This window comes from Rhinopithecus roxellana, chromosome 13 (genome assembly GCF_007565055.1).
Source record: "Rhinopithecus roxellana isolate Shanxi Qingling chromosome 13, ASM756505v1, whole genome shotgun sequence".
Taxonomy (NCBI): Eukaryota; Metazoa; Chordata; class Mammalia; order Primates; family Cercopithecidae; genus Rhinopithecus; species Rhinopithecus roxellana.
In genome coordinates this window covers 1,647,537-1,660,940 of record NC_044561.1, presented here as the reverse complement: position 1 = coordinate 1,660,940, position 13,404 = coordinate 1,647,537, and the positions used below count along the sequence as shown (strand labels likewise).

Here is a 13,404-nt window from a genome sequence, read left to right as displayed (position 1 = left end):
TAACAGGCCCAGCACCGTGCACATATCACAAGCCCAGGCCTCTGCACACGGTCACAGATGCCTGCCCGAAATCCCGGCCCAGGTTCACACCGGCACAGCCGAACCCACCCACACACCGCAACACGGGTCTGCACGTCCATGCACACAGGCACAGACCCGGGCACACGGAGTCACACCGACCCGGGCACGCAGCGGAACGCACCCGTCCACGCATACACAGAACGGGACTCGCTGTCCCGCACGCACACCAGGCCCGCACCCCGAACTACCCGCGTCCCCCGCACACGCCTCTGCGCAGGCCGCCCCGGGCCGTGGGCCGGCGCACGCACGGTCATAGGAGGGGCGCGCGCACACTCGCACTCACACACACTCGCTCGCACACGCACACACTCGATCCAGCACGCGCGGGCGGCGCGGGGCGGCGGCGGCCGGAGTCTGCGGTGCGAGGCGCCCCCGGCCCGGCGCGGCGGCGGAGCCCGGCTGGCGGGGGAGGGGAGGGGGTTGCGGTGGGGGTGGGGTGGGGGCCGGAGCCGCTTGAGCCGGCGGGAGCGGGCACCCCTGCGCGCCGCGCTCGGCCTCGCCTCCGCGCCCCCCGCGCGCCCGCCGCGGTCCCTCCCCCGCGCCCGTCGGCTCGCCGGACCCCCGCCGCCGCCCCGGGGTGCAGCCGAGCGGCCGCGCCGGGCCCGCGGGACGGGGTGGAGGTGGGGGTGGGGGGCGGGGATCGAGGCCGGGCCGGGGCCGCGCCGCCCGCGATGCCGGGCGCCCGCCGCAGCCGCCGCCGCCGGAGCCCGGGATGGGGCGAGAGGCTGCGGCGGACGCCAGCATCTCCCCGCCGGGGACCCCGGGGGCCGCGGAGCCGCCGCCGCCGCTGCTGCCGCCGCTGCTGAGACCCAGCGGACGATGGGTGAGTTGACCCTGGTGTCCTGGGGGCGCCGCGGCCCCTCTATCCTCGCGCTGCCCGCCCTCCCGCGCCGCGCTCAGCGCCCCCCGCCCGGCTCCGCGGCCCCCTCCCCTAGGGTGACCTTAGGGGGCGAGCGCGGGCGCGGGCGCGGGCGCGCTGGGGCTGGGGGCCGGGGGCCGGGGTGGGGGCGGGATGCCGGGGAAGCCGCTCGGCGCGGGCCCCCTCCCCCCACCCGCCGCTCTTCAGCGCTCGCTCTTCCCCGGAGGGCAGAGCCTCGGCGCCCGACCCCCTCCCACGGCCGGGCGGGGGACGTCCCCGAGGCGCAGGGCTCGAGCCCTGCTTTGTGCGCGGCGTCCCCCAGCCTCCGGCGCGGCGCCCCCCAACCTCCGGCGCGGCGCTGGGCTGGGGTGGGAGGCCTCCGCGCCCGCCTTCCCCACCCCCGACCCCGGACTGCGGCGGCGGCGGCCGAGGCCCAGGCGCAGTCGGGGTGCTGGGTGGGTGCGGGGGCTGCGGCCGTAGCTACCCTGGGGACCAGGCAGAGGCAAGTGTGGAGAGGGCCCCGGCCTTTTACCGGGGTGGGGGCCCCCGGCTCCTTGCACTGCTCTGCCCAGGGCGGGGGAGGGAACCTAGCTGAGGGAGGGCGCTATAAATATCTGCAAATAGTGAGTTCTGGAACCGGGGGTGGGGAGGGGAGTGCGCCTGGGTGTGTGTATGGGGGGGGGGTGCCCGAGCTGGGGTGCAGCAGGAAGGGATGCCGCACGGCCAGACCTAGTGGTCTGATGTCGGATGACCCCCAGCCCCGGAAGACTCCCCTGAAGGCTCCTGATGGGGTGTGGACAGACACACTACCCCGGTGGGATTCCTCCCTGGTCTCCCACTTCATTCCTGTGACACACCAGTCCAGATTACCCTTGATGGGGAGTTGTGAGCACTGGCGTGTCACTTGGGGAGCGTGTCACTGGGATCCAGACATGGAGCCCAGCAGAAGGATGGAGGGGAGAGTCCCCACCCCTAGGAGCTGCAGCTCGGAGGAGATTTTCAGTCTAAGGAGTGCTAAGAGGAGCCGCTCTGGGTCCTAGGAAAGTTTGAAAGAGGGTCCCAGCCCAAGAGGAAGAGAGAGCTTACTGGAAGAGAAGATGACAGGAAGCTGCCAGAGTTCTCTGGGTAGAGAAAGGTGGGAAGGGCGTTGTGGGCCGAGGGAAAGGCATGAGCAAAGGCTCAGAGGTATGAGTGCCTGGCGTGTGTTGAGAGGTGGCAGTGGGGACAGTTAGGCACTGTGGGTGCCACCTGGAAGAAGTGAAGTGAAGACGGGGGAGAGGCCGGGCAGGGCGGCCAGGTGGAAGTGAGGTGGGAGGGCACAGCAGCGACCTGGTACTTGGTCCTGAGTATAGCAGGGGGGTTGCCACTACTCAGACTCCTTCTAAGGGTCTGCCTGGTGCCCTTGGTGTGGTGACAGCTGCTTGAGGCACACTGGTGGTTTTTCTTTTCTTTTCTTTTCTTTTCTTTCTTTTTTTTTTTGTGGAGTCTCACTGTTGCCCAGGCTGGGGTGCAGTGGTGCCATCTCGGCTCACTGCAACCTTCACCTCCTGGGTTCAAGCGATTCTTCTACCTCAGCCTCCTGAGTAGCTGGGACTACAGGTGCCCGACATCACACCCAGCTAATTTTTGTATTTTTAGTAGAGATGGGGTTTCACCAGGTTGGCCACGCTGATCTCAAACTCCTGACCTCAAGTGATCCACCCATCTCGGCCTCCTAAAGTGCTGGGATTACAGGCGTGAGCCACCTCGCCCAACCCCGATGATTTCTTTTTCTGTAGTAACTGGACCATCTCAGGAAGTCAACTTTCTGAGCCTCGGTTTCCACATCTGTGAAATGGGGAAGTTTTGTTTTTGTTTTTGTTTTGAGACAGGATCTCACTCTTGTCATCCAAGCTGGAGTGCAGTCGTGTGATCATAGCTCACAGCAGCCTCAACTTCCTGTGCTCAAGGGATCCTTCTGCCTCAACCTCGTGGGTAGCTAGGACTACAGGCGTGAGCCAACACACCCAGCTAATTTTTAAAAAATTTCTTAATAGAGATGAGGTCTTGCTGTGTTGGCCAGGCTAGTCTTGAACTCCTGGGCTCAAGTGATCCTCCTGTCTCTGTCTCCCAAAGTGCTCAGATTCCAGGTGTGATCAAATAGGGGAGAATTTGATTGTGGAATGAGTTGCAGAGAGGATTCAATGAGAGGATGCACACAGGGTGCCTGGCACCTGAGCAGCACTCAAGAGATCGCTGGCTGTGCTATTATTACCTGGAAAACGAGGCTGCCAATGCCAGCTGGCGGGCCAGGCCAGCTTCACTGGGCAGCGGCCATGAGAATCACGAGAGGGCTGGGCTGGACGTGAACAGCAGAGAGCTGAGCGTGGGGGAACTGCGTGGTCCTCATACAATTCTGGGAAGGGACTAGATAAGCGGTGAGGAGTGGCCAGAGGCAGGATGGTCTGCAAAGACAGGCCCTCTTGGCCTCGTGGGCACCCACCTGCCCAGCCAAGGCATTCGGGGTGTCCTGCTGTGCTCCCCAAGAGCCAGAGCCTCTTTGCTCCCCAGAGTGCAGTGATGCAGCCCCTCATCTCAGCCACCCCCAAGCCCTTCATGTGGGGGGGACCAGGTCTTGGAACATGATGTCCTCAGGTAGGGGTAATAATTTACTGTGCTGGACAGAGAGGACATAGGCCTTGCCCTGAGGAAATTAGAATCCACTGGGGAGCAGATACCTCTGGGCAAGATGCTCCGCCTCGTCCCTGTGCTGGCTGCTTGAGGGCAATGGAAGAGTCACTAAAAGTAGGGATTCCAGATCTAGTGGCCCAGTTTAAATCCTGGCCCTCCCCATCTCACTGTGTGACTGTGGGCTGGTGACTCTGCATCTCCGTGCCTCAGTTTTTTTGTGTCTAAAATGGTGGTGAGGCCAGGTGGGGTGGCTCATGCCTGTAATCCCAACACTTTGGGAGGCTGAGGCGGGCAGATCACCTGAGGTCAGGAGTTCAAGACCAGCTTCGCCAACATGCTGAAACCTCGTCTCTACTAAAAATACAAAAATTAACTGGGCGTGGTGGCGGGCACCTGTAATCGCAGCTACTTGGGAGGCTGAGGCAAGATAATCGCTTGAACCTGGAGGCAGAGGCTGCAGTGAGTTGAGATTGTGCCACTGCACTCCAGCTTGGGCGATAGAGTGAGACTCCATCTCAAAAAACTAAACTAAACTAAACTAAACTAAAATAAAATAAAATGGGGTTGAGATGCACTGTTACTATTTGAACAGCTTGGCATAGTTTCCAGTGGCCATTTACTGTTCCCTTCGAGAATGAGTCTCCCGAGTCACCCCTGCCTCCTTGGAGACTAAACCGCCTGCTTTCCAAGATGTGTTGTTTACGTCCCTGATGTCTTCCTTTTCTCACTGAGTCCCCCTGCCCAGGGGCCTGCCTTTCCGGATCCATTGCTCCAACTGGGGGCAATAGTAGGCTGGCAACTGGCTCTCTGGGAAACAAACCCCTGATGAGTTGGCCGATCGCCATGGTGTAAATCCTCCCCATCTGGCTGACTTTAGGCCACCCATGGCCTAACAGGAGTGTCATAATGGGAGCTGGTACGTGCTAGCTTTGGTCCCCAGGCTTTCAGTGGGTGCTTAATAAATGATGGCTGAATGAGGAAGAAAGGGTGCAGAGAGTGTTGGTCAGCTAGATTTGGGAGCTGTGGGTGATACTGTAGGTGAGAAGGACTTGCAGGGGGAGGCATGGGAGGCCTGGAGGCTGGAGGTGTGGGGCCACCCTGCACCAGCCCTGAGGTGAGACCTGAGGGAACAGAGAGCTCCTGGTGTCTTCCCCATCCTGAGACCTTCTGCACCCCTGACCCTGATGCACACTTGCTCTAGCCCCTCCTTCCAGGGGCTCCTCTCCACCTTGGCCTGGCCTTGGGGTTCTGCACAGAATGGGTCCCAAGCTTAAGCCAATGAGAGCTCCAAGATGTGGCCCAAGCAGGTCCTAAACCTCATGTTCCATTCCCTTGCTGTGCTGTTCCCTCGACTTGAATTCCTGTTCCATTCACTGTCCCCTGTAACTCTGTCATCCATCAAAAGCTTCCTTATGACCCCCTTCCTCTGTGACACCAGCCCCACAACCCAAGTCAGACAGACCCTTCTCCCCTTCCGCTCTTCCCCCTGACGCTACAGCCCCTCCCATGTACACGCTTCTGCCTATAAAAATATCAATAGCCAGCATGTATTGTGTTCTTATGGCAGCCAGTGACAGAGGTTCCGGGATAATCCCCTCTACAGATGGGGAAATCGAGGTGCAGTCTCTTGTTCGCACTGACCCAGTCTTTTTTTTTTTTTTGAGCAGAGTCTTGCTCTGTCACTAGGCTGGAGTACAGTGGCGTGATCTCGGCTCACTGCAACCTCCGACTCCCTGGTTCAAGCGATTCTCCTCCCTCAGCCTTCCGAGTAGCTGGGATTACAGGCACGCGCCACCACGCCCAGCTAAGTTTTGTATTTTTAGTAGAGATGGGGTTTCACCATGTGGGCCAGGATGATCTCAATCTCCTGACCTTGTGATCCGCCTGCCTCGGCCTCCCAAACTGCTGGGATTACAAGCCTGAGCCACCGCGCCCGGCCTACACTGATCCACTCTTGACATCTTAGCTGCAGCGTCTCTGGCTCAGGGAAGTCCACACGCTTCCCGGTGTTCTTGCTGTCAGCTCCCAGAGCACCATGCCCATGTCTTTGGTGTGTGTGTTACGTGTTCTTGATAGACTTTCAGCGACACAAATACTGAGGAGGGCCTCAGTTAAATGTACAGATCGATGGATGGATGAATGAATGATTCTCAGCCCAGGTGAGCAGCCTTGCTGTCCTGCTCATTACTCCTTCTGCATCCCTGATGGAAGGGACTGACCCTCCAGAGAGCAGCCTCACACTACAGAGGGAGGGTACAGGGACCTGCTTGGGAGGTGCTATTGTCCCCACCGCCAGGAAGGGGACACTGAGGCTTTGGGAAGGGGCGGAGCTGCCCACGGGCTGGAAGCAGGCCGGGACCTCCCTCTCACAGCATGGAGCTGACAAGGGGACCCCTGGCCTTGCCCGTAAGTCAGGAAGTTAACCGAGTCTTCACGTATTTCTCCTTGGGCTGCCTGAAGTGGAATTCCCCCTTTTGGCTCACTTATTTTCATCTTTTCTGTAAAAATAAAATTGAAACAATGGAAATCATTCACATTCACTAATTACCCTATTGTTTTATGAAGCTTATTTGGCTCGAAACTTTGGTTCTTACCGAAGTGGGAATCCCTTGGGGGTGGTGGGTAAGGGCCAGGCCAGGGAGACAGACCTGTGCACGCACCAGGATCTCCTCAGAGCCTGCCCTCCGGCTGCCCTCTCTGGGCAGGCCAGGAACTTCCCAGAAGGAACAGCCCAGAGACAGGGTTCTAAGTGAGGGAGGCCGGGCGGAGTGGATTCTGGGACTCTGGCTGGCAGGCCCGGTGGTGGATGTCTCCCACGGTTGTCCTTCCCACCTTGGCCTCCGGGTTATCACAATTTGCTGCCCTTTATCAAGCACTTACTATGTGCTGGGCCCAGGGCCAACCAACCACTTTCTGTGCATTCTCCCACAGATGTCTCATACCTTGCTGAGAGGCAAGCACTGTTACCATCCCTGTTTGGCACTTTGAGGGTACCCAGAGTCAGGGGCCCACAGCCGGGAAGTGGCAGGGCTGGGATTGTTTCCAGCCTATAGGACCCTCAGAGAGCAGGCTCCCTGGGTCACCCAGACCTGCTCCTTCTCTCCTGTGGGCTCCCAGCAGGGCCTGCTCCCTGAGGCTTGGAGCCCTGAGACAGCCATCACTTGGTCTCTTGGCCTCCAGGCTTCCCCTTCAAGGCCCTCCTGCCACCGTGCTGAGCCCTGTCTCTGGAAGGCCCGCTCAATGTCACCTGGGCTGCCTGCATAAAGTACCTGTATGCCAGACTCTAGCCAGCCCTGCTGAGTCAGCATCTCACAACGGGAAGGCTGGAAACCCACAGTTTAAAAACTGCGGACTTGGACTCCCAAAGTAATCCCAGTACTTTGGGAGGCCGAGGCAGGAGGATTAATTGAGTCCAGGAGTTCGAGACCAGCCTGGGCAACATAGTGGTACCCTGTCTCTACAAAAAAATTTTTTAAAAATTTAAAAAATTAGCCAGGTGTGGTGGCACACGCCTATAGCCTAGCTACCTGGAAGATTGAGGGGGAAGATCACTTGAGCCCAGGAGGTCAAGGCTGCAGTTAGCTGAGATCGCACCACTACTATACTCCAGCCTAAGCAACAGAGCAAGACCCTATCTCAAAAAAAAGAAAAAAAGTAAAAAAGAAAAATTTAAAAATGCTGCCCTGAGGATACAGAGGCCTGTGCACTCCAAGAGCCAGTTCCCAGCTCCCTGGCATCTGTAGTGGCTGCTAGATTTCCCAATCCCCAACACTTGTAACTCAGATCCTGTGACCCAGGCCCTGCCTGTGTTCATAGCCTCTGCCCCACCAGCTCTTCATATAATACCACGCTCGCCCCTGCCCCACTGCCCCCACCGTGCTTTCATCCTAGGACTTGCTGCCTCTGCCTCTTCCTGGAAGCAAGTCCCAAGCAGGCATGATGCCCAGAGCTTGCCTAATGCACTGGGCAAATCTCTCTTGGTGCGTCCTCCTCTTGCTACCTGGGGCCTGGCACGTGGTTGTGGCAAATTGTGGTGGGTGAGTGATGGTGGCTGCCACAGGAGAGGGGCACAGGGAGAGCTGCAGGTGACTGGGGATGGGTTGGGCCCCTGGGCTGGCACCAGGCATGCACTAGGGCCTGGCTCTGTGCCTGGCACGTAGAAGGCATTTGATACATTTTTTTTTTCTTTTTTTTTTTGAAACAGAGTCTCGCTATGTCGTCCAGGCTAGAGTGCAATGGTGCGATCTCAGCTCAGTGCAACTTCTGCCTCCTGGATTCAAGCAATTCTCCTGCCTCAGCCTCCCAAGTAGCTGGGATTACAGGTGCCCACCACCACGCCCAGCTAATTTTCGTATTTTTAGTAGAGATGGGGTTTCATCATGTTGGACAGGCTGGTCTCGAACTCCTGACCTCAAGTGATTTGCCTGCCTCAGCCTCCCAAAATGCTGATATTACAGGTGTGAGCCTCTGAACCTGGCCTGATGGCCTGATACATATTTCTTTTTTTTTTTCTTTTTTTTTTTTTTGATACAGAGTCTTGCTCTGTTGCCCAGGCTGGAGTGCAGTGGCAGGATCTTGGCTCTCTGTAAGCTCCGTCTCCCGGTTCACACCATTCTCCTGCCTCAGCCTCCCAAGTAGCTGGGACTACAGGCACCCGCCACCACACCCAGCTAATTTTTTTCTTTTTCGTATTTTTAGTAGAGACGGGGTTTCACCATGTTAGCCAGGATGGTCTTGATCTCCTGACCTCGTGATCCACGCACCTCGGCCTCCCAAAGTGCCAGGATTATAGGCATGAGCCACTGCGCCCAGCCTCTATCAGGCTTTATCTTTCTCCACTCCAGGACCGGAAGCTCAGCCCTGAGCCCGGAGCACTTTGCTCTCCCCAGTTCCTGCTCATCTATGCCCGCATCTGACCTGGTTCCTGCTGAGAAATGCTCTGTACTGGGGACAGGGGAAGAGGGTGGCGTGCAGTCCCACGCAGGCCTGTTGTCTCCTCCTTCACACCACACAGGGGACCCTCAGCTCTCAGAGGCACTCTGGGCAAGTTTCCCAGGGCCCCAGACCTTAAGGTTCCCTTTGCAAAAATGGGTGGGTTCAGCTGGCCACGTGGCCTCTCTGGGCTGATCCCCTGGGCTCAGCTGCACCCCTCGGAAGGTTTTCCCTTGGGATATGGGCATAAGTGAAAAGTAGAGCCCTACCCTCTAACCCACTGTGGGCATTCAGTGAAACCGTGTGTGTAAGATGCTTTGTTAATTGTAGAACACTGCACAAACTCATCAGGTCCCTCCCCTGTCGGGCAGGCTCTGTACTGCAGACACTAGACACGAACAAACCACTTCCCCTGCTTAGCACTCAATTTCCATATAGTGAAATGAGGATTATTTTGGCACTGTGGCCCATGGTTCCTGAAATATGAAAATGAAATCATGCAAAAAACTCCAGCACTTTGGGAGGCCGAGGTGGGTGGATCACCTGAGGTCAGGAGTTCAAGACCAGTCTGGTCAACATGGTGAAGCCCCGTCTCTACTAAAAATACAAAAATTAGCCGGGCGTGGTGGCAGGCGCCTGTAATCCCAGCTACTCAGCAGGCTGAGGCAGAAGAATCGCTTGAACCCGGGCGGCAGAAGTTGCAGTGAGCCGAAATTATGCACTGCACTCCAACCTTGGCAACAGAGCGAGACTCCGTCTTAAAAGAAAAGAAAGAAAGCCTGATAGAGCAAAATGCGCACTGCCCGAAGGTGACAGGAAACCCATGTTGATGTTGGTTCCAGCAAAAGGTGCATGGGGAAGAGAAAGGCCTGCAAGGCAGGCCCAGCCAGAAGCCAGCCAGGCCCAGGGGTGGCAGGATGGTGGGAACACTGTTCTGCTTCTTCCTCTGTGCTTTCCTGATGTTCTAGAACGGATCAGAAACCTTTAAACCAGAAAAATGCAGTTGTATTCTAACAGTGAGTGGGAAGAAAAGGAGCCCCGGAGACAGCCGGCTCCTGCTTTGTCTGATTCTGAGGCCACCCCTTGCAGGCAGTGACCGGCTGTGGGGTCTCACCATGGGGTTTGCCTAGCACCAGGCACATCCCCCAGAGCAAGTGAACCTGCGGTAGGAGGCCTGTGTTGTTCTTATTCCTGGAAATTGGGTCATAGGAGCCCAGGCCTGGAGCTCCTGGAATGTAGTGCTCTGAGAATTTTGTCCAAACACCTCTGACCTCCTTCCTCCGGAACTGGTCCAGCCTCTTTCTTCCCCCGCGTCCCCCATGCTCCAGTCTCTTGGGCAATTATCATGCTCCATATGTGAGCCTCACCTTCCTACTTCCCGGTCGTTGCTGATACTGGTCCCCTGCCCTCCTGAAGAGCCTGTCCCCTCCAGCCCAGCTGCTGCCAGAGCCCCTACTCCTTAGGAAGCCCCTCCTGCCCCTTCTAGACAGAGGTGCCCCCAGGGCAGGAGCCAGGGCTGCTTGTTTCACCTCCATGCTGAAGCCCAGTGGGTGTGGTCATCCCTGTTGGCTGATGTCGTTACAGTCCCAGGCCTCAAAGTGCCTTTCCCACTATCCTCCTACACACAGGTCAAGTTCTGCCTTGCGGTAGCGTTATTTGTCATCACGTCTGAGCCTTTATCCTGGGTGGGGTCAGTTTCTGTTTCTCTCCTGGCTTCTGACTCTGTACACGATACGCTTTGTACCCAGTACAGAGCACGCATCCGTCCATCCGTTCTTTCAGCAATTACTCCCTAAGTGCCTATTGTGCGCCGATGACCGAGTTAGGTGGCAGGGGCACAGCTCTCCTGACATCAGGGTGTGACAGCTTGCAGTTTGCATGCATGTGTTTTGTGCACGCTGCATGTGTTTTGTGCACGCCACATGTATATGCACACAGTATGAACATCTGCATCACTTACAGACTAGCATCTCTTAGGCTGTGCAGTCCTATAGGTACCTTGGGCATTCCTGGTTAATTCATTCAGCCAGCGTTGACAGAGTGCCTACCAAGCAGGTGTCAGGCCCTGACCTGAAGTCTTTGCCCTTGGGAAGCACCTGTCTTGTGGAGCCATTGCAGTGAGAGTTGGTGCAGAGAGTGAAGGGCAGGGGGTTGGGGCAGCGTCCTGGAGAGATGGGAAAGGGGTGGGGAAGGGCATTTCTGCCTGGCTGGGGTGTGCTCTGGGATCCCCTCTGTGGCCCTGGGGGCATCCCAGGCCTAGGAAAGCTGGGCCGGACCTTCTCACTTTGGGAGTGCAGGCAGCCCCATCTCTTTGGTTCCACTGCTCTCAAGAGCCCCAAAGGGTGATGAGGCTAAGAAGGTAGGAGTGGGCAGGAGCCCTGCTGCTGGGCACCTCAAAGAGAATACGAAGTACAGTGTCCCAAAGAGGAGACTCATGGACACGGGACCTGTGATGGAGATCCTTCCTTCCTTCCTCCCTCCCTCCCTCCCTCCCCCCCCCCTTTTTTTTTTGATGGAGTCTGGATCTGTTGCCCAGGCTAGAGTGCAGTGGCAATCTCAGCTCAGTCTCAAAAAGCAAAACAAAGAAGTAGAACCTCCACATGCAGACAGAGAACCTGGAATCTGGAACTTAGAGGAAGAAACCTGGGGCAGCAAACCTAGAATGTGGGTCTTCCAGAACATGGAGCTCGGAGGCCACCACCCTCAGTGGTCAGTAGGGAAACTGAGGTCCAGGGCATGGGAGATCATTAGCCTTGATGAGCAGCAGTGCGCACACCGGCGGCTCTGCTGAGCTGGACTGGGATGAGGACCCCCGCCACAGCCTGCTGGGTTCCTGACCTTGGGCACATCCCCTCTCCAAGCAGAGGTGGAGGGAGAGTAATTGGGAGAGGAAAAGAGACAGGGTGCCTTGTTCCAGCCGAGGGGAGGCTCCTTGGGTGCCCAGAGCCCCAGCCAGCTGTGCACTTGCTCTGTCAGGACCACCCCCAGCAGGAAGCTAACTGTGATGCTCAGGTTCCCAGATCCCAGGGCAACGCTGCCACCCTCCCGCCCAGGAGCTGCAGGCTGCGGGCAGGTGTGGCCTTGTCAGCTCACCGGGTCCCCACGGTGGCAGAGCCACGTTCAAGCCCATTCCCTTGCTCAGCAGCGCACCTGCAGCACCAGGCATGAGGCAGTGAACACACAGCCATGAGCTGCGGTTCAGACACTGACCGGGAGGATCCTAACTGCTGAGCCGCTCTTCCTTTCCCACCTTCTTCCCATAACTCCTCCTGGCCATGAAGGCTTTGGTCATTTCCTGTATCTCCCCTCTGCCACCACTACCCCATTGGAAGAGGCCCTCAGGATTCACGTAGCTAAGCTGCCTCATTGAGGTGTGACAAGCCCAAGTTGGCAAAGCAGGCAGGACTAGGATCATTGGCCACTTTTGTGAGCCCCAGGCAGGCCTGAGAGCCCTGCAGCATTGACTGGAAAGTGTGGGTGTGTGGATTTGGGGTGGTCATTTATTCATTCAACAAATTGAGGGTGAGCACCTTTTTTTGTGTGGGGCTCAGTTCTTGAGGCTGGGGACCCAGGGGCGTCAGACAGCACTGCCTTTGTGTGGGGCAAGGGGTTCTGGGGAGTAGACCGGGGTCAGGGAGGCCTGGAGAAGTGCAGCTCAGCCGAACCCTCCAGGAACAGGCACGGAGATTGAAGGGTGAGATTACACAGAAACTTCTGGGTTTACAAACTTCTGGATTTACACAGAAATCTCCTTGAGGGACTTGGACTTTCTCCTGAGGGCAGACTCCTGCCCACTCCAAGCTGGGGAGGGCAGCGTCACATGTGGCTTTCGCTTGGCTCATCAGGGCCGGGTCGGGGGGCCCGTTGAGGAAGCTGCTGCCATTCCCGTGAGTGGTGGGCTCGGGAATGGGAGATTTGGGAAGTGCAGGCAGTGGGACGGACAAGCCTTGGTGGTGGGTGGGGAGGGGCCCAGAAAGGGGAGCGTTGAGAACGCCGAAGTTGTCGGAGTGTCAGTCCCTTGGTGCCAGGCTTGAGTCACAGGTTACCAGCTCAGGTTGTTGGGACAGCCTTTTGATTTTTACCTCGTTTGCCACAGAGGGTCTCAGGCCAGAAAACCAGGCCTGGTGTGACCCAAAGCCCATGCCCACTGCCCTCCTTGCTGCCCAGCCCAGATCGTTCCCACCAGGTCTGCACCTCGCTGTCCCTCACTCCAGCTGGCACCGGGCCACCTGAGCATGCAAGCGTGCCCACCACCTGCTGCCCTGTACACATGGGTGGGTACCAGGGGAGCAGCATCCACTCCTGCCACCTAGGACTCTTGGATGAGACCTTCACCTACCACCCTGGTGGGTGAGGGCCTCTGCCAGCCAACGACCCCTCCACTGCCACCCAGGGTACAACGCCTGGGACAAAGTCCCCAATGCTAGAGAAGGCCCCAGAGAATGCAAAAGGGTGGGGCGCGCCCTTCCCTCCATTTCCCCCCACCCCCTCTTCGCTCAGCCCGCCAGCCTGGAGATGGAGCTGAGGCTCTGCACTGAAGTGGCCCTTTGTACGTTGTCCCCAGAGGATGACGAGCCTGGGCGGAGGGGGGGGCTGGCACTGCCGGGGCTGCAGGGCAGGGCAGCACTGATCTCAGCAGGGCAGGGGCTTTCTCTGGGGCCACTGGGCAGGGGAAGAGCGCCTGTCAGGCGTGGGAACTCGCAGGCTGGGCCTGCACCCCCAAACCAGAGGATACTTGTCCCTCCAAGTCTGTTGCTGCTTCTCATCCGGGCTCCTGTGTCTTTGGACTGTTCCATCGTCATCCAGCGTCTGTGCAGTGCCTGCCTGGCAGAGATGCAGCAAGGCCTGCAGGCCCTGTTCCC

At 58.0% G+C, this 13,404-nt stretch overlaps 1 protein-coding gene across 1 annotated transcript in view; it reads left to right on the top strand.

The window, feature by feature from the left end:
- Positions 1–358: 358 nt before the first annotated feature.
- MGAT3 (beta-1,4-mannosyl-glycoprotein 4-beta-N-acetylglucosaminyltransferase) overlaps positions 359–13,404 on the top strand; it is a 34,910-nt gene continuing 21,864 nt past the window's right edge. Inside the window, exon 1 of the mRNA XM_030915731.1 lies at positions 359–904. The gene's annotated coding sequence lies outside the window, so the exon portion shown is untranslated. The remainder of the gene's footprint in view (positions 905–13,404) is intronic.